This window comes from Nomascus leucogenys, chromosome 18, assembly GCF_006542625.1.
Source record: "Nomascus leucogenys isolate Asia chromosome 18, Asia_NLE_v1, whole genome shotgun sequence".
Taxonomy (NCBI): Eukaryota; Metazoa; Chordata; class Mammalia; order Primates; family Hylobatidae; genus Nomascus; species Nomascus leucogenys.
In genome coordinates this window covers 38,450,549-38,476,386 of record NC_044398.1, presented here as the reverse complement: position 1 = coordinate 38,476,386, position 25,838 = coordinate 38,450,549, and the positions used below count along the sequence as shown (strand labels likewise).

At 49.0% G+C, this 25,838-nt stretch overlaps 1 protein-coding gene across 1 annotated transcript in view; it reads right to left on the bottom strand.

Moving 5' to 3' along the window:
• The window catches only part of C18H10orf71 (chromosome 18 C10orf71 homolog), a 28,363-nt gene extending 5,625 nt beyond the window's left edge, over positions 1-22,738 (bottom strand). Inside the window, exons 1-2 of the mRNA XM_030798457.1 lie at positions 22,647-22,738; positions 5,556-5,658 (exon numbers count right to left, since the gene is read on the bottom strand). The gene's annotated coding sequence lies outside the window, so the exon portion shown is untranslated. The remainder of the gene's footprint in view (positions 1-5,555; positions 5,659-22,646) is intronic.
• Between the last annotated feature and the right edge of the window lie 3,100 nt (positions 22,739-25,838).

The window sequence follows — 25,838 nt, the reverse complement described above, 5'->3', positions numbered from 1 at the left end:
GAAGACACAGAAATGGCAAACAGGTATATAAAAAGGTGCTCACCATCACTAACCATCAGGGAAATGCAGATCAAAGCCACAATGACATATCACATCATGCCTGTTAGGATGGCTATTATCAAAGAAAGAAAAGATGACAAGTGTTGGTAAGGATGTGGAGAAAAGGGGACCCCTGTACACTGTTGGTGGAAATGTAAATTGATGTAGTCACTTTGGAAAACAGTATAAAGATTCCTCAAAAAATTAAAACTAGAACTACTATATGATCCAACATTCCTGTATCTGGGTACAGGCACAAAGGAAATGAAATTAGGATCTTAAAGTATCTGCACCCACATGTTCATTACTCACAGTGGCCAAGACAGAAAAGCGAACAAAATTTCCATTGACGGATGAATGGATAAAGAAAATGTGGTATATGCATACAATGGAATTATTCAACCTTAAAAAGCAGGAAATCTTTAAATTTGTGATAACATGGTTGAACCTGGAGGACATTTTGTTAAGAGAAACAACCCAGTCGCAGAAAGACAAATACTGCATGACGTCACTTACGTGAGGAATCTGAGACAGTCAAACTCATAGAAGCAGAGAGTACAGTGGGGGTTGTCAGAGGCTGGGGAGCAGGGAAGGGGGGAGTTATTTGTCAAAGGACGTAACGTTTCAGTTATGCAGGATGAATTAGTTCTGGAGATCTGATGTACAGCAGGTGTCTGTAGTTATGTGCTTGAAATTTTAAAGTTAACAATACTGTGTTATGTGCTTGAAATTTGCTGAGGATAGATATTATGTTAAATGCTCTTATCACACATACACAAATAATAAATAAAAGGGGTGGGAGGAAATGTTTGGAAGTGATGGATAGGTTTATGCATGGATTGTGGTGATGGCTTCATGGGGTGCATACTTATCTCCAAACTCATCAAACTGTACACATTAAATATGTATAGCTTTTTGTATGCCAATCATACCTCAATAAAGTGGCTTAAAAAAAGACAGTCCCTTGAGGAAGAGGAGCTTCCGCTTTCGGATCATCTTTGGATTGGAGCTGTGTCATCAACTCTTCCTGGGTCTCCAGCTATTCCCATTTTGGACTTGCCAGCCTCCACAATCACTCCAGTCAGTTTGTTAAAATAAGTCACTCCCTCTCTATAGCCACATATCCTATTGGTTCTGATCTTCTGCAGAATCAGACCCATACAGTGCCTGAAGTTCAGTGGTGATTTTGCAGAGTCCTTCCCTGATATTCCATGGATGTTCCCTCCTTGCTCATCTCTCTCACTGTGCATGGTTTATTTTCTTCATGGTACCAAGCATGATTGAAGATTAAGTTTACATCTTTGTGGCCTATCCCATGATTAGACTGTCAGTGCCAGGCATGTGGGGACTGCTGGGTTGTCTGTTCGCTCATTGCCCCTCATCCCACAACCACCCTAAGAGGATACGATCCCCAGAGTCTGCATCATCTGGGCCCCTTACCTTTGGGACCAGCCTGTGGGGGTGGACAGTAGAGGTGCTGGCAGGAGCCTGGAGGGAGGGGGAGCCAGCGTCCCTGGCATTTCTCCACCCCTCCTGCCTTGCTTGTGACATGGGGACCACAGTCCTCTACAGCTATGGCCCCTCCCCCAGTCTCTGACTGGGCTCTGGCAACATGCCCCTTGTGCCCAACTCTACATCCCTGGGGTCTCCCTAATTCTCCGTTACCTCTGTTATAGCCCTTTCCTTTTCGTTTTTTTTTTAAGTGGCAAAATACACATAATATAAACATTTTCATTTGAATCAATTTTAAGATACAGCTCAGTAGTGTTAAGTATATTCGTATGATTGTGCAATCAATTTCCAGGACTCTTTCATCTTTCAAAACTGAAACTCTTTACCCATTAAGCAACAACTTCCCATTTTCCCTCCCCGCTGGAAGCTACCATTTGACTTTTTGTCTTTATGAATTTGATGACTCCAGGAAGCTCATAAAAGTGCAATCATACGGTATTTATCTTTCTGTGACTGGCTTATTTCTCTTAGCATAATGTCCTTGAGGTTTATCTGTGTTATAGCATGTGCTAGAATTTCATTTTCAAGGCTGAATAATATTCCACTATATATGTGTGTGATATACATATATATATATACACACACACGTATGTGTATATATATATATAGCATGTGTGTGTGTACATATATATATCACATTTTGCTTATCCATTCCTCCATTGATGAACACTTGGGTTGCTTCCAAATTTTGGCTATTGTGATTAATGTTGCTATAAATGTAGGTGTGCAAATATCTCTCAAAGACCCTGCTTTCAATTCTTTTGGGTATAACCCCAGAAGTGGAATTGCTGGATTATATGGTTGTTCTATTTTTAAATTTTTAAGGAACTTCTAGACTGTTTTCCATAGTGGCTGCACCAATTTTCATTTCAACCAAGAGTGTGCAAGTGTTCCAGTTTCTCCACATCCTCGCAACACTTGTTATTTTCTGCTTTTTTCTTTTCTTTTTGATAGTACCCATCCTGGTGGGTGCATGGTGCTACACGACATTCTCTTGTGGATCCTGTCTGAGGATGCTGCTTCCTTCTGGAATACTTACGGCTTCCCCTGGGACACATACCTCCCATTGCCTAGAACATTGCCTGGCCTGGGGGAGGGGATAAGAGAATGAGTACATAAAAAGTTACACAAAATAGCAAGTATTGACCCCAGAGTGCATGCAAGTGAGGGGTGTCTGGAAGAGTGGACATCTGGCAGGGTGCTGTTAAGTGTTCAGCTGGCAGATCGAACACTGCCAGAGAACTCCCATTCACAGCAGCAGGGCTGAGCAGGCTATGCTCTCCCCTCCTTGCTTGGCTGGCCTTAGTCACTGCCAGCGCTCCAGGGGATGGATGGTGAAGGCACTCCCATCAGGGAGGCCTGGCCACATGTCAGAAGCCCCAGATCCTGCCTGGCTCCACATCCCCTTGCTGAGTGACCATGGGCTGGCCACCAGCAGCCTCAGTCTATCTCTCTCATCTGCATCTGTGCTGTGAGTTTGCAACCATTCTTTGTTTCTGTAGAGTGGGGATCATGTGGCCTCACTGCAAGGCTCCAGGAGGTTAGGGGTAGCATCCTGGCATAGGCTCAAAGCTGCTGGGCTGTCAGTAATGTTTGTCTTTCATCCTGGAGGCCAGGCTTCATTGGGGTCTGTTGTTTCTGTCTCTTGACCACAATACTCTGGTGAGTTAGCAATGCTGATTCATCGGCAGACTGACTGGTTTCTGTGAAAGACAGAACTAAGCTGGAGAAAGGATTGGACCTGAGTTCTAGTGGACTGAATGAGCTGATGAGTAGCTACTGACCTGCTCTGGGAAGGCCTCTCTGCACATGCTCCTCAGCCCTACCTTGAAAGGCAGGCTGCTGGCTCCCTGGAAAGTACACACTCATGACAGCATACGCTTTTTAGAAGGCTGCATACCAGGGGAGAGCATCAGCCCATGTGATGGGTGAGGGAGACCCTGAGGGCTGGCCAAGCCCATGCCTTCACCAGTAGAAGACACACGCTCCGGTCTTCAGACTCCCATGCAGCTAGCATGGCCAGAGGACATGGCTGTGGTCACAGGGATGGAAGCAGCCAGCAGTCTGTGAAAGTTCCTGCCTTTCTAATCAAAGGAGCAATTCCTGTTGTCTCCACTCTGTCAGTGCTCTTCTTCCTGCCTTGAATGCGGACAAGAAGCCAGAAACTGCTTGATTTCTTTGCTGGGGCTGCCATAAAAAACGATGGCTCAAACATCAAAAATGTATTGCCGCACAGTTCTGGAGGCTGGAAGTCCAAAATTGAGGTGTCGCAGGGTTGGTTCCTTTTGAGGGCTGTAAGGAAGAATCGATCCTATCCTTTCTCATTGGCTTGAGGACACCCGTCTTCTCCCTGTGTCTTCACATCATCTTCCCTCTATGCTTGTCTCTGTCCACATTTTTCCTTTTTAAAACTTTTTAAAATTTTCCAATTACTAAAAAAATTTTTTTCATTCTGTCACCCAGGCTGGAGTGTAGTGGCATAATCATAGCTTACTGCAGCCTCAACCTTTTGGACTCAAGTGATCTTCCCATCTTGGCCTACCAAGTAGCTGGGATTACAGGTGCATTACACCATACCTGACTAATTTTTCTATTTTTTGTATAAATGGGGTTTCACCATGTTGCTCTGGCTTGTCTTGAACTCCCAGGCTCAAGTAATCTGTCCACCTTGGCCTCCCAAAGTGTTGGGATTACAGTCATAAGCCACTGCGCTCTGCCCAAATTTTCCCTTTTCATAAGGACATCAGTCATACTGGATCAGGGCCCACCTTAATAACCTTGTCTTTAAGTACAATACATCTGTAACAGCCTTATTTCCAAAAGGTCATACTCTGAGATAATGAGAGTTATGATTTTTTTTAGGGGGTGCATTATTCAACCATAACATTGAATTCACTTTGCAGCCCTGAGAGACAAGCAATGGCCACTGAAGGCCAACCTGCAGAGGATGGCAGTGTGGACAGGTGAAGAGCCCAGGTCCTGGCCAGCACTGCTAAGCCATGAGCCTGTGGCAGCACCATCCCACTTGAATTTATGTTATTGAGGCTAATGTGAGTTTTGATGGAATCTGAGTGGCTTTGACTACTATGAGTCAGGTTTTCTGTATCAAAACGGTGAGGAGTCTTCTGATGTCCTAAATGCTGGGATTCCGATCTTGGCAATGGCTGAACTCAGTAATATTGGGGGTTTCTACACTTTGAATGAAAATAAGATAGTTTTCATTAAGATGAAAATAGCTTAGTTGGAGACCTAAATTTAGAAGCTTAGATAGAGTCAACCGAGCAGTCTCTACCCAATTAAACACACCCTCGTCTTAGTAGGTATTCACTATTTGTTTTTTGAATACTCAGCTTGCATCCTCTGACAAAAAGCACTTGATATCTTGTGGGAAATTTCCTCTCCCCTTGGTTTTCGGTCTTGGTGGGGCTGAAAGTCAAGGTGCCTGCAGAGGCTCCCGAGGGCCAAGAGCAGGTGTGAGACTGAGGACAGGCCCATGGACTATAGCAATTATCCTGGAGCCACACGAGGACGGAAGTGTGCTCAGGCTTCCTTGCTGGTGGTAGAGCTTTCACTATGCTCTGGGACATGCCTGGCCCCTGATGTTTCCTGGCCTGGAACTTTAGCCATCACCTTGAGGCTACAAGACCTCCATTTTTCTTTTAATACTATGAATTTCTGCCTCATTTGTTGAGTTTCTGCTTCCCTACCTGATCCTGGGTTTATATCCTCATTCTAAACAGTGGTGAAGGATGTTCATTGATCTTTAGAGCATTCAGAAAATAACCACGTTGCTTCTGCCTCAGGAAAAAGAGAGACTCCCTCCCCACCTTGCTAGCTTTATTCAGATAATTTCTTCAGTTCTGATTTGATATACCTGGGGTCAGATGGAAAGTCAGAGACTTGACCTCATTCTCCCCCCACCCCCAGCCCCCATGGTACCTTTCAGCATAATGGCCAAAAACAGAAGGTGTTTCTAGATGCCTGCTCTAAGATTAGTTCCATACCTGTTACAGCACTGGAAGCTGCAGGTGCCTGCCGTGCTGGGTTTCAGGATCTGTAGTTTCAAAACGTCTTTCTATGCTTATATTTGGTGTCATCCCTGCCCATCTAGAAAGAAGAAAAATAATTTCAGTGGAACCCAACTGACCAAAGGGCCAAGCACAAGTTTATTGGAAAAGTATCTTTTATATTTTTTGAGACAGGGTCTTGCTCTATTGCCCAGGTTGGAGTGCAGTGGTGTGATCTTGGCCCATCCCATTGCAACCTCTGCCTCCTGGATTCTAGCAATTCTCCTGCCTCAGCCACCCAAGTAGCTGGGATTACAGGTGTGCACCACTACACCCAGCTAAGTTTTGTATTTTTGGTAGAGATGGGGTTTCACCATATTGGCCAGGCTGGTCTCAAACTCCTGACCTCAAGTGATCTGCCTTCCTTGGCCTCCCAAAGTTCTGGGATTACAGGGGTGAACCATCACGCCTGACCCAAAGTATCTTTAAATGTCAGTTATACAACAACGTAGTTGGCCTTCAAAAACGAAAAACAATCCATACTTGAGCTCAACAAAGTTCCAAAAATAGGCATATTTGACCATAAGGTCAATTTATATCCCTTCTAATATCCATTAATTTGTCCATGGCCCAAGACATTTTTAGAAACCTCTTTTAAGCCTTTCAGTTTTCTAATATGATTGACCCAGTTGTGAATTATTTTTTGAGAAAAAAATCTGACCCAAGGCCCTTTTCCCACTGAACTGATAAGTTGGGTTTTGCCACAAAGAGAACTGGAGCAGTGAAAGTCAAGTCCACTCAGCAAGTGGCAGCACAGTGTTAGATTCATCGTTGGCAGGAGACTTGAGTCTTCCGACAGCTAAAAGAACCAAAAAGCTGCCCAGGAGGATATTCAGAATGCTCAGAATGAAGAGTGAACTAATTAAAATAAATCCACTCTGCACATTTTAAATGCAGACCTTTGGGGTTTCCATAAGACCTTTCCCAGCTTGTAACTCCTGGATATTAATCTAGTTCAAGGTAGTTTATTAATAATATTAATAATCATAATAGCTTGAATTTGTGGCGTCTATTTCTTTGGAGAATCAGAGAGGTGCTCTGTGTCTACCACCATACGGTGAGGCCCCATCCCTGACTCCCCAGGCTGGCTTGGATGGGCCTCCTTCGTGTTCCCAAAGCATACTGGGTTTACCTTTTCCATAGCTCAGCCGTGTTGTCACTTCATACATCGTGACCCATATGTTTCAGGAACTGATGATCGCTGCTTTCTCTCCTCACTAGAAAGGAAGTTCCTTGAATCAAGGAAGGGAGTCTTGTATATAGAGCTCAATAAATAGAAGCTCAATCACTGTTTATGGTAATGCTCTGAATTGGGTTATCTTTATTCTGATTTTTTTCCTGGAGGGCAAACTGAGGCACAGAAAAGAAGGGAAAAGATAATAGGAATTTTGTTGAGAAAGACTCCTGGCCTTGGGTCTTATGGCCTTCCAAAAAACTCAGATCAATCCATTTGCATCTCTAAATAATAAGGCCACTCCCCTGCCCACAGCTCTACTGAGATCTGACTTAGGGAGGAGGATGAAACCCATCTGGTGCCACACATGGATGAGACGGAGGTGCAGAACGACATAATGGCATTTATTTTGTGAATGGTTAGGGCACCCCTCATCCTGTGCTTGGGCTTTCCCCCTAGGCAGTTGCCTCATGGACTCACTGACATTGCTGCTGGAATGAATTTTCCAGATGCCAGTGAAAAAACTCTCTTGCTCACCACTTTGAACCATTTGAAGGAAGCCACTCTGAACTGGTGAAAATTCTTGCTCATAGAGCACTTTGCCAGTGAAAAGGTGTGTTCCCTCCAGGCAGCATGATGGAGGATACAGTGCACATGGCAGGGCCATGTTTTAAACAAGGTCTTGGAACGTGGTCATGAATGCATAGAAATAAACATTGATATTTAATCATGACCTGGTCAGTTCCTATTTGTGTCTGTGGCCTTCAAAGACTGTTCTCTTAAATGCTTCAGATCTCCCCCCTACCTCCATTATTTCCTTACCCATTTTACTCGGCCTTTAATGTCTGGCCCCTACTCCTTCCTGATGGATGTTCTGATGACATTTTTGCTCCTCATCTGACTGAACTTCTAGGCTGCAATCTAGACTCGTGGCCACTGTCTACTTAAGATACTCTTTCACTTTGACTCTTTCCTTCTCCCCTCCCTGTCTGTTTAGTCTCTTCCTCTCCTTGACTGCTGGATTTCCTCTGCTCCCAGCCCTGGAGCCTCTTCTCTTCTCACTCTACAGTCACCACACAGGCGATTGTCCCCACACCATGGTCCCCACAAGCACCTACACACTGAGGCGGCGTCCAGGCCAGGCCATTTGCCTGGCTGCAGTCCACGCCTCTGCCCACCCACCAGGAAACTCGGTGCCCCTGTCCCACAGCCCTTCCAACCCACATGTTTAAAGCAGAGTCCATGAGCCTTCTGCAAGCCAGCTTTCTCCCTGGGGACCTTAGAAACCTGACGTCACCTTCGACTTCCTCCTCCCCCTCCTTCTCCTCCCTGTGCCTTTCCCTATGACATCCATTTCCTAGTCCCATGAGTTTCATCTCCGAAGCTCTCTTCCTTACACACCAGTCTCCATCTCCACGGTCACTGTGTGGACCAAGCTGCTCTCTCAAATCCTTGGGCCACTGCAGCAGCCCATTCCTGCCCTGCACCAAGAGGCAGTTTTCAACGCTCAAACTTGTTCATATCGACATTTTGCTTAGAATCTCTCGATGGCTTTCCAGTTTTAAGGAATGAAGATCAATCTCCTTAACACAGATCCTCTCTTTCCAAACACACCTTGCGCCATCTTTCCCCTCATGCTTGGCATTCCAGCCACCCCTGTCTTTTTCCAGCTTCATGCCACCCTACTTCCTGCCTCAGGGCCTCTGCTCATGGTGTTCCCTCTGCCTGGACTTTTTTACTTCCATCCTTTCATCGTTACCGGGTTAACTCCAACATGTGCTTCAGAGCCCAGTTCACATGTCCCTTTGATGATGCAGCTTCTTCAGGCTATTCCAAGTCTGCCCGTTACATCCTTTTATCATAGGCTATACCCAGCACTTACCATAATTATAATTAAGCATTTAACTGGGTGATTTGTTGTTTAATGTTTGTCCCTCCTGCTAGCCTGAGTGTTTATTGGTGGCGGGGTCCACATCTGTTTCTTTTTCATGCAGCATAGTGCACAGTGCAAGCAATATCTGTTAAATAAATGAGAAAACCCTTCCACCTGTCATGATATTACTCACACTTTTGACAGGCTTAGCAGGACTTATTTTATTGACAGTCAATTATAATCCTATAATCGCAGAATTATCACAAATTTCAAATTAGTGAATTTGAATCCAAGTGGATTTTATTTACTTTTTGATTCAAAACCCCTAAAATATGTAAAAGTCCCCCATGGTAAGAGATGGAAGCAGGTGGACGGGATTGTTCTTAGAGACTGTTGACAAACTGGCTCCAGGGAAGGTGTCCCTCAGCAGCGTGGCATGTACTGTGTATGTCTGGATTGCGTTTCTATCAGTGGGAGATGAAAAGAGACTTCATTGTGACTTCGCCATTTCCCAGTTGGTCTCTCACACTGCTCTCAGTGCTCTAAGTTGGGGAGTGGCTTTGATGCCTTCCGGAGGGCCAGAGTCCAGCTAACTTTTGTTGAGTACATTACCTGGGGCTCTGTTTACAGCCACAGTGTGAATGGTCATTAAGTGATGCGTTATCTAAATTATAAGGTCAGTGGATGAAATGCTGGCTTTGCCCTCTGCCTCCAGGCAACTGTGCAGGACTCAACAGCGCCATGTTCTGCAGACCTCCAGCACTTCCTCCACTGACCAAGGCCAAACTTGCATCAGGTGGAGAAGGTTCTGCAAAACACCAGAGCACACTAGGGGAAAAAAGATCCCTGGGCAGGAATTTAAAAATGGACTCCCTATTTGAGCCCCTGGAGAAGAGCGAAGGGTCTGCCATGCCCACTGTGAATATACGCACGGGCGAATTGGTAGTGCCCTGTAGCCTTGGAGCCCTGAGAATTACACTCAAGGATATGTATTTTCTTCTCCTTATTGTAGGGTCTTTTTGAATCAGAATACATCAAACAAACTCAATCTGAACATGTATCCCCATGAATCAGCTTTTCCTTGAGATAAGCACCGAAATACCCTTTGCACAGTCATTGCTAAATTCTAACTCTTCCAAAATGTTTTCTCACATGGTGCTTTTTTTCCATGCCACGCCTCATGATGCTGTTATTATTGACTGGGGATGTGCTGCTTTTTGCGGATACAATTCTCTCTCCCTCCTAATCCTTTACAAATGCCTATGCATGACCCCCAAGTCCCTCTTGGCAGGGGAGCTCTGCCTGCTCCCACACCCTCCTTCCTCCAGGCCTGTGGTGCCCTGTGCCAGGGAGGGGCAGGACCCATGTGTCCTGGACTAGATCCCTCAAGTAGTAGTCCCTCTGCCTGGAATGTCTCTCTCTGTCCTTGGCCACAACTGCTGACAACTTCCTCCTCTGTTCTGTTTCTTGTATAATCTTTTCTTCCTTTTTTATCACTTACATTGCTTTATTCTTCCTGCACTGCAGTGAATCTATCTCTCCCACTAGACTTTGAGATCCTTGGTGTGAGGTCCCTGGCTTGGTTCATCTTTTACCTACAGGGTGCCTGGTGCACCCTGGTCACTGGGAAATGTTTTCAGCTCTGGTTGTTGAGTGTACTTCTTGGACCCTGGGATGTGATGACAGAGGTTTACTGCGTTGTGCAGAGGGACAGAGGTCCATGTTGTTTTCCTCGGGGCTCCTGGCTGGCAGCCAATCCAGGCCTGAGAAGGTCATGCAGTCTAACTTCTGCTGATGTATCCCAGACGCTCATGTGTCCCAGGTTATAAGGACAGGAAGTGTAGGGGAGAAGACTCACAACTCCTACATGCCAAGCCCTATTGCAGGTGTCCCTCACATAACTGAGGAGCTTGTCAGGTCCACAGGACCAGAGCCCCACTTGGTGACGCTGGGGGGCCCAACTCAGGGACCACAATCACCCATGAGGTGAGACAAAGCACCCTCAGAGGGAGGACCCAGATATTCCATGTCTCACAACTGGTGAGTGACAGAGTGGGCTTGGGGCCGGGTCTTGGTGGTCCTGGGGACACTGCACAGGGGGAACAGTTGGTGGTCTGGCATGGTCAGGCTGCTAGATTGAGCAAATTAAAAAGACAGGACACTGAGTGAAATGTGAATTTCAAATAAACAATAAATACTTTTTTTAGTGTAAGTGTATCCCACGCAATATGTGGGATATACTCATACTAACAAAATTATTATCTGAAATTCAAATTCCACTGGATGACGACGCCTTCATCATCATCATCATCATCATCATCTGGCTATCTGAGAGTCTCACCAACTTTTAGCACTCAAAGTTGATCACCATCAGAGGAAGCCAATGCAGTGAGTCAATACTGGGATGACACAGTGACAGTCACGGCTCATGTGTATGCATCACCCTGTAGTTCATGACACATTTCAGCATCCGTGATCTTGTTTCATTCTCATGACTCCTCTGAGGCAGGTTGAGTGGCCTTGTCACCATCTTCTAGGTTGAGAAACAAAGGCACAGAGAAGTGCAGGATGTTGCTCAGTGCCACACAGCATGTAAAGACAGGGAAGAACTGGGGATGAGTCAGCCTGGGCTCACTACCTTACCACCTTCTGCTTTCTCCAGGATGAAACCCCGAACCTCTGGCCTGTGGACCCAGGCTTCCTTAGGCGTGTCCTGGGAGGTGTTGCCAGCCCCGCTTATGGCTCATGGGCTGGAGTTCATGGGAGAATTGGTGGCTCTGGGGGAGAAAACGAGGGTTTCATTTCACTTTCACGTCATGTCCTAAGGATCTTCTCAGCTGAGTTCTCCCAGACATCCACAGAAGTGAAACTTTTGATTCAGCCTGTAAACATGAGTCCTTCCGGTTTGGGGAGGGCTCTGGTGCTGCGGGAGGCTCAGGCAGCTGGGCTCTGCAGAACTGGGGGCTCCCCTGCAGGCCCAAGGGGCACCCCTGAGCTGCTGAAGATATGTTCCATTTTCCTCCTCATCCCTGCCCGTCTTTCCACAGGAAGCCATTGGGGTTTGCTTTGTTGCTGGGTTTGACCACTTGCTGGTAGTGTGGTTTTTGAGCCCAAGATCTTCGGGTGAATTTAATTACCTTAATTGAATGGTGCTTTCACTTCTTAGAGAAGGGGAAACAGGAAGACAGTGGAGATGGCAGGGGTTGGCTTTTTCACACCCAGAAGGCTCTAAAAAATTGGAATTGATTCCTCTTGCTCTTCTTTCTGGGTTGGTTTTCTGAGTCATCAAATCAGGCATGTCTGACAAGCAGTTCAGTGGAGTGAAGTGTGACAACTCCTCCCTGTCTATGCACAGCCTGGAGCCCTGCTCACAGATGGTCCTCCACCCGCAGATGCACAGCAAACACAGCCTCCACCACCCCACGCCACAGGGTGCCTTGCTCTGAACCTGCGCCTTGCTGGTCAGTTTTGGGCCAAGCTCTTGACCTCTCTGTGCAATTCTAACAGCCCTCTTGCTTTAGAGGGGAATGTCCTTGTCTACAGTCTATGCTTTACAAGGAGAATGTCTTAGCTTGAACTGAAATATCATAGGCTAGGAAGCTTAAAATAGACATTTACTCCTCACAGTTCTGGAGGCTGGAAAGTCCAAGATCGAGGCACTGGCAGACCTGGTTTCTGGTGAGGGCCCTCTTCCTGGATTGTAAATAGACACTTTCTTGTTGTATTCTCATAAGGCAGAGAGAGAGTGAGCATGCACATGTATAAGCAAGCCCTTTTGTGTCTCTTCTTATAAGGGCACTGATCCTATCACAAGGGACCCCACCCTCATGACCTAATTACTTCCCATAGGCCCCACCTCCTAATACCATTCCACTGGGGTAATCTCAGTGAATTTTGGAGCACACACATTCAGCCCATAGCAGCCAACAATGAAATGGCAAAATTTACTTCCTCAGTTGAAGTCCTTGAGGTGAGGGCAGCAGACATGTGTTGAGTGTCTGTGAAGCAGTAGGTCGACCCCTGCACCTGCCTGTGCTCACTTATTCCTTGATAACACTCGGCATGATAGGCTCCCCTCATCATCTTACAGCGGATGAAACTGAGCTGTGACTGGCTAGGTCAATTGCTGGTCCCTTGCTTAAGGCCTGGGAATGCTGGGCAGGGCCTCGCCCAGTCCTCGGCCTCAGTCCCCTGCTCTCCAGTCCCAGGATGATGCCTCCTCAGCTCCTCGCATGTGGGGCTTGCTGTGTCTTTGTAACCCCTTTTGACTTTTGGAAATCAGAAATTATAAGTTCATTTAGACTCCTAGAAGAAAGCTTAAGTTCATTTAGACTCCTAGAAGAAGATCTTCAAGCATGACTTGAAGCTTATTTATGTATTGATCCATTCAACAACTACTCATTGAACACCTGCTTCATGTCACCAGTTTTGGTGCTGGAGATATAGCCATGTGCAAGGCTGACCCGGGCCCTCTCCTCGCATAACTGGATGGATCCTGGGAAGTTATTGCTTTGTAAAAGCGCAATTACCTCTGATTGCCTTAGATTGGCTTCCACTGGGCAGTGCCTCTTATGTGTGTAAAGCAGAGATTTGATTTGCATAAGGGTCATTGTACATCCAGTCTGGCCATTTTGGCTCCACTAGCCTGATATTTGGCACATGGGAGAGGGGTGTCAGCCTGCAGCCTGGCCTAGCTTGACTGGACCAAAACTCAGCTTATAGACTGGGAAAGCCAAAGGCTCTCAAACTGACTCTGAGGCCACTGTGCCCTGGGAGAGAACAAATTTGGCTTGGGCCACCCCCAGGAACATGATGTGGTTGGGTGCCATGATGGCAGTGTTGGCCTGGTGGAAGTCTGAATCTTCTACAACCACATTACATGTGCAGGGGCCTCTAAATCTTGTAGCAGGTAGAAGTCCAGGATGCCCCAGAGGTTGTGGTTGAAGAAACCAGCTTGCCTGGGCTTGTCAAACCCACAGATCTGGATATGAGCAGGGGGTAGTAGGGGCTGCTATCCTCTGGGGAGAGACTAGAGGAGAGATGCTTTCTCTGTGAGCTCAGCCCAGCCTGAAGCTGACTTCTGGTCTGGGTAGCCAGTCTGCCATGTCTGGATGGGTCATTCCCCAGAAGCTTCCAAGTGCTGCTCAGACCCAGGGCTGTGCCTACAGTTAGAGGCCAGGGAACAAGGCACAGGGAAGGCCGGGCTTGGTCTAACCGAGGACGTGAGGGCGACCAACACCTGGCATCACAGACCCAGGGTGGGACCCTTATGGCAGGAGAAATGAGAAGTCATAGGAGAAAAGAAGAGAGGAGGAGAATGGGGCTGGGTTCAAGCAGTCTTCCACAGTCTGTCCCCTCCTGGTTCCTGTTCCCTGATGACCAGGGCAGACCAAGCAATGTTTAATAACCAGCTCTCTGGGGCAAAAAGCACTGGATTTGTAGCACTGGCTAATTTCTTGCTGCTCCCCTGACATCCCAGGCAGAGTTGGGATGAGGTGTGCTCAGTGGGCCTTGCAGGGCGCAGGGGGCTCTAGTGCGCCTCTGCATCCCAGCAGGCTCCGGAGCTCGCACTGCTTAAACTTGGGTAGAGTCTCACTCCACAAAGGCTAACCTGCGAGCTGTCAGCAGCACCTCTTCGCGCAGTTTCTGACTGCTTCTGGAGGTGGAGCATTATGGAGGATCACTCCTTGGAGCTCCTGGTGGCCAGATGGGCTGGACTCAGCCAGACACAGTCTCTGGACAGTCCCTTCCACTAGGAAGGAGCTCAGGCCTGGCACTGCCAGCTGCTCCACGACACTCTCTCCGGTGTTCTCTGCAGACCTCAAGGGGCCCAGCCTCAGCAGCCAGATGCTCCCTGAGCAAAGGGCCCTTGGCTCTTCCTCGTGAGCTCAGAGGTGCCCTTGGCTTCTCCTGGCGAGCTCAGAGGTACCCTTGGCGTCTCCTTGTGAGCTCAGAGATGCTTTATAGGAGCAGCCATGCTGGCATCACAGGTAAAAGTAGGAGCAGGAAAGATCTGGAAGGGAGAGCATGTGATCCCAAACAACTCTGTTCACCCTGTCTTCCTCTCCCGGGGCTGGGAGAGTACCAGTCCTGCTCTACTGCCCAGGAGGTGAGTTGTCTGAGGGGCAGAGATTTTTGGAGAAAGCAGGGTCAGCCTGGCAGAGTACCAGTCCTGCTCTACTGCCCAGGAGGTGAGTTGTCTGAGGGGCAGAGATTTTGGGAGAAAGCAGGGTCAGCCTGGCAGCCATGGTTCTGCTGCTCATCCTTCTTATCCTTGCACCTCCTTGTTGTACCCAACCCAAACTGCAGGGCCACCCCCACCACCAGGCCAGCCAGGGCAGCTGCTGGAGGAGGGACACATGGCTCCTTCAGGAGTGCAGGGGCCATGTGAATGGTGGGCCCCCCTGGGATCTGGGCACAGCCCCTCGTGCTGCTCTGTGCCCTTTAGCCATGGTTGCTGAGTACAACTGTGCTTGAGGGACATGGCATGTGAGAGCCTTTCTCATCTGCAAGTGGACCCCACACCATGCACCTGGCACAGGTACTCCCAATAGACTTTCTAAGTCCCCACATCACTGGCGCTGCCCAAATCTTTGGGCAAAATCACCCCTGGCTGAGAACTGCTGTTAGAGAATCAGAGAGGGAGCACTAGCCCAGCACCAGGCTCTTCCTGCCTTCACTCATTCATGTATTCACTTGCTCTTCCCCTCCACATTTCCTAGGAACATCTTGCCCTGGATTCTGGAAATGGCAGGACCTGACATGAGAGTCATCAAATAGGCAGTATCGGCAGTGGGAAGAGCAGAGACCCAGCTCTAAAATGCTGTTGTCATGGGTGTCACTTAACTGCTATACCTGGAAAAAAGGGATAATAAAAATCAACCCGGCTGTGCCTGCCCCGGGACTGCCCACTCCCGAGGTTGCTCCCCATGCTGGACACAGGAATTTTCATGGAATCGGTCCCTGTGGCAGGCACTGCTTGAGAGTCTCTCGATGCTGGAGTCAGCCAAACCACCAGGTCCTGGATCCCTACCACAGCAGGGAGGACGCCTGGACTAGAAGGAGGTTCAGAAAGCCCTGACCATTGCAGCCCCGCGCCTCACCTGCCAGGTTGACAGGGAGCGAATGAATGGCATGAATATCCTCCTCTCCGTGTCTCCACAGAGCAGAGGTTTCTCCTCTACATGTAATAAGAAATGCATTTACATCATGGCACAGAACATGCTTGGAGACATATGTATCATGGAAAACTGGACAAAGCAAAGCTTACCCTTCTTGTATGTACTGCTTCATCCTAATCTAATCTGTTCTATTCTTTCATTTAAAAAACCTCTTCACAACTTAGTGATTTTAGGACTCAATAATGACTTACAATCTATAGTGATTCAGAAAAAACTCTCTGTGACCAGAAATTTTAGGCATCCCTAATTATGCCCAACTTATGGGTGCCCTGTTTCTGGTAATGCTAGATTTTCATCTGGATGGAGAATTGGAGACCCAAGGCCCAAACACAGTGACTGATCAGATTCACTTGGGGAGGGGAGGAGACCCCACCCCCTGGTGGCGGGTCCATGGGCTGGGCCTTGCCTTTCTGCTCTAGGTTATGTTTCCAGTCTCCACACGTGCCTATGCCTAGCATGGGGCCATTTATTTGCTAAACAAGTGAGTGAATGAGTAGGTGAGAGAAATTTCTCTTATCCACTGAGTGGGGAATGAGCACCTGGTATAAAGGTACTTTATCACCTAGTATTATAAATATTTATTATTTAATTAGTATTCACAACAGCCTCATTACACAGGAGCACAGGAGTTACTCTTTTTCTTTACAGAGGAGAAACGTGTGTAGTGCAGAATTTAACACCTGGTGGTGTGGGGCTGGAACCTAGGGCTGCCAGAGAAGTGGTCCCTTTCACCTGTCTTTAGAGAGCCTCCTCTAGCAGCTTCTAGAATGCCAGCTACAGGTTAAGAGTCTCTGCTCAGCACCATACTGTGCCTTTGGGGACCCACCTGCTCCTGGCTACCTTGCAGCCTCCATACTCCTGGTTCTAACCCACAGGTCTCCTTAGAGCTCATCTTGAGACCTATGGCCATAAGATGTCCTTCTATTCCCCATATCCCATGACATCTGGGATTCCATAGCATGGGGTGCAAAGAACTTGAAACCCCGCCCTGGCCCTTACTTACTGGGGCACATAACTCTCCAGTTAAGAGATTCAGAATCAGACAGCTTTAGGACTTGCCACTCAACTTGTGTGAGCCTCAGTCTCACTTTGGTGACCTTGGGGCAAATGGAAAGGCAGACCCAGCAGCTTGATGTTTGTGGAAACCCCTTACAGATCAGGAAGTGGGTGGTGAAGGGACAACTGTAACCTATGAACAGATTCCACCTTGGAGAGCCTTGTCTAGACAGAAGCCCACCTGAGGGCTCCTGGAGGAAGAGACATTTGTTTTTGTTAGGATGGGGGTATCCCCTCAGCAACTGTCCTTTCTCCAGCCCCTGGGAAGGGAGCCTGGCACTATGGGGAGGGGAACCCCCTGAAAGCAGCCCTGGAGGGTGCCAGGCTTGGCAGAGAGAGGAGGTTCAGGCAGGACTCCAGAGAACTATGGGAGGGCAGGGTTTCTACAGAGTCCATCGCATCATCTTTAGACCAGGTTCTCCATATGTAAACTGGTGCCATGAGGTTGCGTGACGCAGGCAGAGAAGCAGAGCTGGAAGAGCTGTCACCAAATGTTAGCCCCCTGGCAGTCCCAGGCACCCATCCTGTTGATGGAGCTCCTGTCACCTTTCCCTCACTCTATATCCATGGCCTCACTCAATGGGTGCAACAACTGGCAAATTGAGTAGGGCTGATGCAAAAGGAATTTTAGGTGGAGAAATTGAAGGTCAGAGAGGTTGAGGAACTCGCTTAAGGTCACACAGCCAGAGAGCAGCAGAGCCAGGATTCAGGGCCAGGTCTCTGCAGAATGCAGTGAGGCAGAGAGTCAAGAGATGAGATGGTCTTCTAATTGCCACAGGTTCGTGCAGGGTGAGGAGTGGGTAGCAACCTCTCTCCTAGCAAATTCTCAGCTATCTCTCTCTGCATCTGGTCCCATCAGGGAGCATTTGCTTTAGTAAAGCTAGAGGAGGCATGTGTAGGACCTGGGTCTCCTGCAGAGGTCATCTTCCCTGGCCTGGAAGCCACGAAGCTGTGTGCATCTGGGATAAGGAGAAAGGGGCCTCACACAGAGCACCCCTGGGAATTCCTAAGCCTCCCACATAGGTCTGAAGCTGTGCCTGGCCTTGTCCTCATGTCTCTGCTGGAGGTTGGAAAGTAGCTGGTAGATGACCGCTGTCCTTTCTCCAACCAGCACAGCAGGGGTGAGGTGGCTCAGCCATGGGAAGAAAAGGGGAGAACAGGCTCCTGCAGTGCAGTGTAAGGAGCTGACCAACACCCAACTGCTTCATGGACTTCCTCATGGCAAGGAAAGCCATTCAGATGTGGCCAGCCTGGTTCTCCTTTTCAAATTTAAAGCTGAAAGATGCTCCTCTAACAACCATGTTTATTTCAACCTATGGCTGTGTTGATGTGAAAAACTTGGCTCCTTGGAGCATCTCCTGTTGTGTCTGAGAACAGCGCCAGCCCCTTGCCCCCCTTTCTCTTCTTAAGGAAGCATCCTCACGCTTTTCAGAATGCCCTGGGGGCTGGCTTAACATCGCTTAATCCCGCTCAGAACTCAGGAGATCTGCTGGCCCTGAGACCACACCTGGAGAAAGCTGATCTGGGTCTTGAGCGACGGGAGGTTGCCCCTGCTTCAGGGAGGTTGTACTAACAAGTCATAGTCTCTTGGGCCACTCGGGTCTGATGCTTGTCAGTGGCTGTGGTTTGTGCCGTGTCTGCCCTTGTCCTGAGACTGGTTCAGAGGTGGGAATATTACTTTCCCACTCAGGCTTGACCTCCCACCCACCCCCTGTGCTGAAGGTGCTCAGATCCATGACCTCTTCCACACAAGAGGGGAAGTGGTCACCATGTGTGGTCACCATGGGGCTGGGGTCAGTCCTGTATGGTGCTATCTGCTCTCCCGCTGAGTTGTGAGCATGAACCGGCTGAACTGAGGCACAGGACTTTCTCCTTGGTGAATCTGGAAGGTATAGGCCCAAGCTGGAGTTTAAGTGGGAAAAAAAAATCTCTAAATAGGACAGTGGAGTGAGGAGAGCAGTTCTTGTATTTCTACCACGTGATGGGAACTTTTCATACATTTGCTCAGTTAGTGCTCGCAGGACTGATGTGGGAGCTGTTATTATTCCCATTTCACAGAGGAGAAAGCTGAGGTCCAGGGGGCTTGCTGAGAAGTGTCAGGGCTGACCTATGAACCCAGATTTGCCTGTCCTGTTGCCCCTTTAGAGCCACAGGCTTCCAAGCGCAGTGTGGAATCCCTGCAGCACCCTGGGCAACTTCCCGAAGTCCTGAGGAGCTGGGGTGAAGCCTGTGCACCTCTCTAGGCATACTCAGCTTTCCTAAGGGAGGTTTTGACTCTGGTGATGGGATGGCCTCCTTTCTAGAGAATCTATTGGGAGCTCTGGGTATCAGGAGGCAGTGAGTACAAGACATGGGCGTTGCATTCAGATCACAAGCCCACATTCACTGTGCATCTTTGGGCAAGTTACTTAACCTCTCCAAGCCTTGGCGCCTGCCTCTGTGAGGGGGCTCACAAGACCTACCGTGCTGGATGGTTGAGAATGAGGCCAGATACTCCAAAACTTTGCACACTGGAGGTCCGCAGCCAATGATTTCCACAGGGGAAATGGTGGGCAAACTGAGGGCAAGAAATGGCTTGCATCTAGTGGGTGTAGCCCAGGGGGCCTGAGCTCTCACCCCTTGACCTCTGAAGTCTTCCGCTGATCTGCCTCTGAGAGTGGCAGACACAGCCAGGTGAGAGGATGAGCTGGTGGTGCTACTGTGGCCTGGCAACCCGGGACAGGGCAAGCCAAGGGGCAGCTCCAATATGACCTGGCATGACCCGGCCCTCGCAGGCAGGCTCAATGGTGCCAGGTCTGGAACCAACCTCCTGACACAGTGGGGAGTAGGGAGAGAGCCTCGGAAATTCCTTCAGAGGCTTCCCAAGCAAATTGGAGAGCCTCCCCTTCCCCCTGCCCTCCTCAAGCTTCAGGTGAAGGCTTTGAGGTGGGAGATATCCCATATGAAATCCTTCCCTCCAGCCAGCCTTACAGTCCCTCAGCAGCTCAAGCCCACCTGGGAAAGGTTAGTAGTGAAAGAAGGGACCAACCAAGGCAAGGGAAGATAGCCCAGAGTGGGGTGGGCCAAAGGAGCCCCTGGGATTGGCCAAGCAGAGAATGGATGACGCAGGGAAGGCCTGCTCATCTGCCATGTGTCATGGCCCAGAAGAACGTCCCTTTCCCCTTCATCTAAGACAAGGAGGTCTCTAGGTCTGGAGAGGAAGCTATTCATGGTTGATTGGGATTTTCTTTCTGTCAGACTTTCCCTAGGCTGTCTGACCTGGGCTTGGAAGGGAATGCACTTTGCACTGAGCTGGCTTCAGTCTTTCCCCTGAGAACCCAGGTCAGCTGAGTTATGCTCTTGCCTCCCCTTGACTTTAGGAGGCTGTGGATTAATCACACTGTATTCTTCCCACAGGCAGCCCCTTCCAGGGAATGTTCTAGAGTGATACCAATGACTTACATTGGGGGTGACACATCTGAGCATCAGCATGTGCTCTACATGCGCCATGTTTGGGTCTTGATAGGCCTCCACTGATCCCTTGTCCTTCCCGCTCTGTCCCATCCACTAGCTCATGCCATGCAACCCTTGGAAACCAAGTAGAAATGAGGGGGTGTCTGAGATTTTTCCAATTAACTAAATGAAGCATATGATTGAGTTAAAGACTATGGACTGGCTGGATTTTGTGAAATGAGGTTTAAGAATAAAACCCAAATCCACTCCAGCCTCGATGGGCCCTGTTGGGGAGCAGCAGCCCTGTATGCCCCTGTAGCATGGTCTTCTCTCGAAGCCCTTTGCTTCCCTCCAGGAACCCAGGGCATATGGAGTAAAATCCCAAGAGCCAATGAGGAAGACGGCCCAGTCCTGGTGCCACCAGCAGGCTTGGGTTCCTGAGATTTCTGGCAGAGACTGGAGGAATAGGGCTATTTCAAGACATGAGGCCTCCCCTCTTCAGTGAGGGTCTCCAGGGCTTCCTGGAGAAGACAGGAAAAGACAAAGACACTTACTTCTGTCCTGGCAAAAAGAAATCAAGGTGGGAGGATGCATGGCCATCTCTGGCCTTCCTGTCTACTCTCAACAGCTTTCTCTCCCCAGGTTCCAGGAGACCTAAGCCCCTCTGCTCCAGGACACAGCATTCCACCAGCCCCCTTCCTACCCACTGCACACAGTTGTTCCCTTCCCAGTGAGCTTCTGGTCATCCAAGAGCAGACAAACTTGTTCCCAGAGACCCAGGGGCAGATGTTGTTGGACTTGGGTCACCCGGGGAAGTCTATTTATAAATCACCCCGATAAGCACAATCTGCCCTGCTCGGCCCAGGCCACATGGACACGCTGTGTGTCTGGTGATTCTACTGCTAAGCTAACCCTCCTTGCACCATGATAGCAAACTGGATGTTTCCTGTATCAGCCAGGCCTAAAAAGTGGGCCCTGGAAGGTGCAGGAGGCTCAAGAACCAGCCAGCCACTGGTCCTGAAGGGTCTGGCTTACAAGCTATTCTAACAGCAAGAACTTTCACTGCTTTTTTTTGTGTGTGTATTAAATTGACCCATCTCAAGAAGTGTTCTTGTAACACAGTGGTCGCAAACTTTTTCTGTAAAGGGCCACGTTGTAAGCGTTTTCAGTTTTGCAGGCCATATGGTCTCTGCTGATAGAGTGTAGAAGCAGCCTTAGACAATATGCAAATGAATGAGCGTGGCTGTGTGCCAATAAAACTTTATTTACAAAACCAGGTGCTCAGACCACAGACCAGAGTTACCAGCCACTACTGTAAAGGGAACTCAAATGCTGGAAAACAGGACCTCATTTACTACGCACATCTGTTTAATCTGCTGCCCAGGTTCCTATACTTATGGAGCTACCCGAAAGGCCCACACAATGACTCTTCTTAACGCTATCTAGCTTTCCACACACATTGACCACTGCTGTTCTCAATGTTCAATTCTTCTCCACCAGAAAATAAAAGAGGTAATTTTAGACTCAGTCAAGCCTACCCTGTGGGAGTCTGGTGGAGGCCCTCCCAGGGTGTGTAAGAACAGGCAGCCTGTGGCGGGCTTTGTTTTGGGGACACACATGCTCGCAGAGCCCACAGGCCAGAACGTCTCAGTCACCAGTTTTTCTCTTTGTTACAGCTGATGTGACCCTGCCTGGCCCAGCGCTTGGGGAGCTAAGAAAGCCAGCCTCCCTCAGCACTGAATGCTGAAAACCTGGGACCATGGGGTGCCCCCCATTTGACAGCGCAGTGGCCTGGGCACATCTATGCACTCAGCCATGTGGGAGCAGAGATCCCTGACAGATGACACCTAAGGACAAAGTCACACATGTACACGGTTCCGGGTACGTGGTCCCCGAGGCCCATCCAGCACACCAAGAACCTCAGCCCCAACACCAATGGGCTCCCGGCACACACATACCACCCTGCACAGCACCCTGGCACCGAACTACTTTCCCAGCACAGCATCGGCCCAGCGGGAACGTCCCTTCCGCCATGAGCTTGAGCCTCCCTGCCCACGCTAAGGAGCCAGACAAGTGTCTGGGCTGTACCTTCCGCTCTCTGCGTGTCCAGCTGCTCAGGCCTCCTCGGGAATGGGAGAGAGCCCCGGCTCTGCCCAGCAGCCAAGACTTCTTCTTTCCTCTTTAGCCAGGCTGCCGAAAGGTGATAGGAGAGTGGATTCAGGACCCAAGCCTCCTCTAGCTCACAAACCTACCCACCGGAGGAAGATCAGTGTCCAGAAGCGGGCCAGACACGGGAAGTCCGCGAAGCTTACCTAAATAGAGACCCAGCCGGGGGAAACCAAATGGTGTTCTTGGTGGGGAAGAGGCAAACAGTCCGCACTGCAACACCCGCGTGGTGTCAAGTAACAGTCAGATTAAACAAACAGCCTCAGCTGCTATTTTTACTTCCAAATCAGCCACGAGTAACAGATCACTTGGGGAGTGAGAAATTGCTTGCCGCTTAGCCGGACCCTAACCACGATTCCAACTTCAATCCAGAATGATTGCTAAAGCTATTCCAGCACCTAGAGTCAAATAAAATATCCCGAGGTGGGAAGGAAAACATTTGTTTAGGGAAACATTAAAAACAGGAGAGTGTGTGCCTTGGAGCCAGAGCCCGGAGCCCTGCTGATGTCCCGGGGCAGAAATAGCCCGTTTCATCATCAGCTCTGGACGACCGCCGCCCGCATTCCTCGAGTAAGGAGCCGTCCTCTGCTGTGCTTTTGGAGCAGAATAATATGCAGCTGGGGGAAGGCCAGGCTGGGTCTCAGGGTGAGAGTTACAGAAGGATATGAAATAATCGGGGAAGAGGCAAGGTAAGTGTCCACTTGGTGAGCTTGGCTACAGCAAGCCCAGTTGTTTGCAAAGTCCAAGCACTAGTGGACAAGTCCCGTTCTGCCAGGCTCCCCTCTCCACCTCTGGGAAGGGCTGGCCTCCCTGCAACCCCGGAGGTGGGCTCATGCCTGCCTTCCCAATGGCTGCTTGCTGTCTCAGCCTGGGGTCACCTGCTCCCCAAACTGCCCGCAGATCCCCCAACTTTTTCCACTGGCTTTTCCTTGGCTTGTGCCATGCCAGCTCCCAGAGTGCCTTCCTTACTCTCCCAAGCTGGCCCTAGGATAGTCTGCTTGCTACCAGGATTTAATGCAAGAGTGGTTTTTCTTCCCCCTTTCTCTCCAAGATTCTTTTTTATGCTTCCCTGACTGTGGCCTGAGAAAGCGGAGATGACTGGCCCCCGCTGGGTGTCCTGCTCTGTGCAGCCCTGAAAGCCTCTGCAACTTTGCAGTGCGCTGTGTCTTTGGGTCTATTTGCAGACTGTCCCTTCTGCCCCTGTGGGCTCTTCAAGGGCAGCAACCTGTGTCCCAGCCCCAAGTTGGGGCCTGGCACCACCTCCAGCCTTGAACCGGCTGACAGCCAGGGCCACAGGGACCCAGGTCTATGTACTTTTGTCTAAACCAAGTCACAAAGAACAGCTCCTCCTTGCCCTGCAGACTAAGGTGTGAGACCCCAACCAGCAGGAGCATTCAGACCCGCCTCCTCCTGGGAGCCTCAAGACTTGCCTTTTGCCCTGAGAGCTTCAGAACCTCACTGTGGGGATGACTACTTGCTGCTCCACACTCAGAGATGCTTTGAGGGAGGCCCAAAGTGAACCCCTCAATTTTACCCACCCACCTCCTTACCTCCCCTGTTTGCCAAAATAAACACATGCCAAAAGGGCAGATAAAAACCATCAACTTGAGATGGGAGGCAACATTTAAAAAGTACACAGGATTTTGAGCCCTGGCTCCATTATTTCCTAGTCAGTTGACATGTCACATACTTACCCTTCCTGAGCTTCAGTTTACCCATCTCTAAAGTGGAGAGAATGCCTGTGCTCTGTGGGGTTCAGGGTCAGGGGAGCTCATGTACATGAATATGCTCGTCTATTGCAAAGCTTCCCAAAATGTTAGTCATTTATTTGTTATTTTTTCCCATGCTTTTTGCTACATCTCAACCATCTGTATCAACATTTACTATTTTCCTTTAAAGAAAATTTAAATTGACTTGCTTTTTTTCTTGAACAGAAGAACTTTATGGAAAACGACAATACTTAATAGATCATGGATTTGATATATTTATTAATTTCCCTCCCTCCCATTATGCATTGAAACAAATTTACAGTCAGTTCATATGTCATCTGTTTGACCCAAATCATTTTGTTCCAGATGTTAGAAAATGTTGCATTACTAAATCTCATTTTATGGAGGAGTTCGCTTTGGCGTATGAGTAACATGAGCTGAAAGCTTCGGCAGGGCCCCTGGTTTTCCTAATCTGCTTTCCTCCCCTCCTCAGCACCTTCCTTCCCCAGCTTACGTTTCATTCTTCACAGGTGGAGAGCATGACCTCATGTCTTGTTTAGGATCCTAGGAACAGCAAGCTTTGCTCTGCAGCAGGAGTGAATGGTGTTTGCTTGAAGTGGCTGATTGAGGAAAGAGCACTGTGGGATGGCTGGGGAATGTTCCGGGGGCCGGGCAGTGGCGGGTAGCTTTGTCAATGACGTCAGCAGGAGGGGTAGGGAGAGAATAATAAAACACAGTTGACCCAGCAAGAGCCTGTCCTAGGAGCAGGCAGCCCTCAGAGCTTGGCTGGAGGCTCCATCCAGCAAGCCTGAGCATAGCTGACACCTGCAGAATCTAATTTCTCCTGGATGTCCCCCCACCTGCCCCATGTAATAGACTCCATGTCTGTGCCAGTTACAGCGGGTATCCTGATGCAGACCATCCCCAGCCGGAAACACAGCCGCAGAACTGAGCCCAAGCTCCAGACCAAAAACACTCAGGGTCTGCATGGCCCAGAGCTGGCATCTGTCCGGGGGACTGGCCCAGGCAAAGTGACCACTGTCATCCAGTCCAGGAGCTGTGAGCTGCATGGAAAGAATGTGAATGAAGACACAACTCTAAATGTGGAACCATGGACGCTATGTGAGCCAGTGTGCTCCCTAGCCATCCAGAAAAACAAGGCCCACTTGTACATTCTGCAAGAGCATAAATAAAGCTGTCCTCAGGCGGCGTGCTGTGGTGGCCCATCCTTGCAGTGGCTTCACTGGCTGCACCCCTCAGCAAGGCCTCTGGAACACTGTGAGGGCAGCACACACACCCAACAGCGTGGGTAAAAAACGGTCTAGTTATGGCCTTGCCGCATGTGGTGATTGCTAACTTAATTTTGCAGCAAATTTAATCTGCTCTGTATTGGTATTAATTAGAAATGTTCAAAAGCTGGTGATAAGGGCAGTGCAGAATGGGTCCTTCAGGCCAATTTCTGGTTCTGGGTATTTGAAGCTCATATCCCTGCAAATAACAGGAAGCCACTCACCTGATTCTTTTAACTTTGCGTCCTGGTTATATGTGACTTCCTGTCGGGGAAAGTTTCTTTATTATCACCCAGCTTTCCTTAGGAGTCATTTCCGTAAAGTTCTTCAGGAAGGTGGT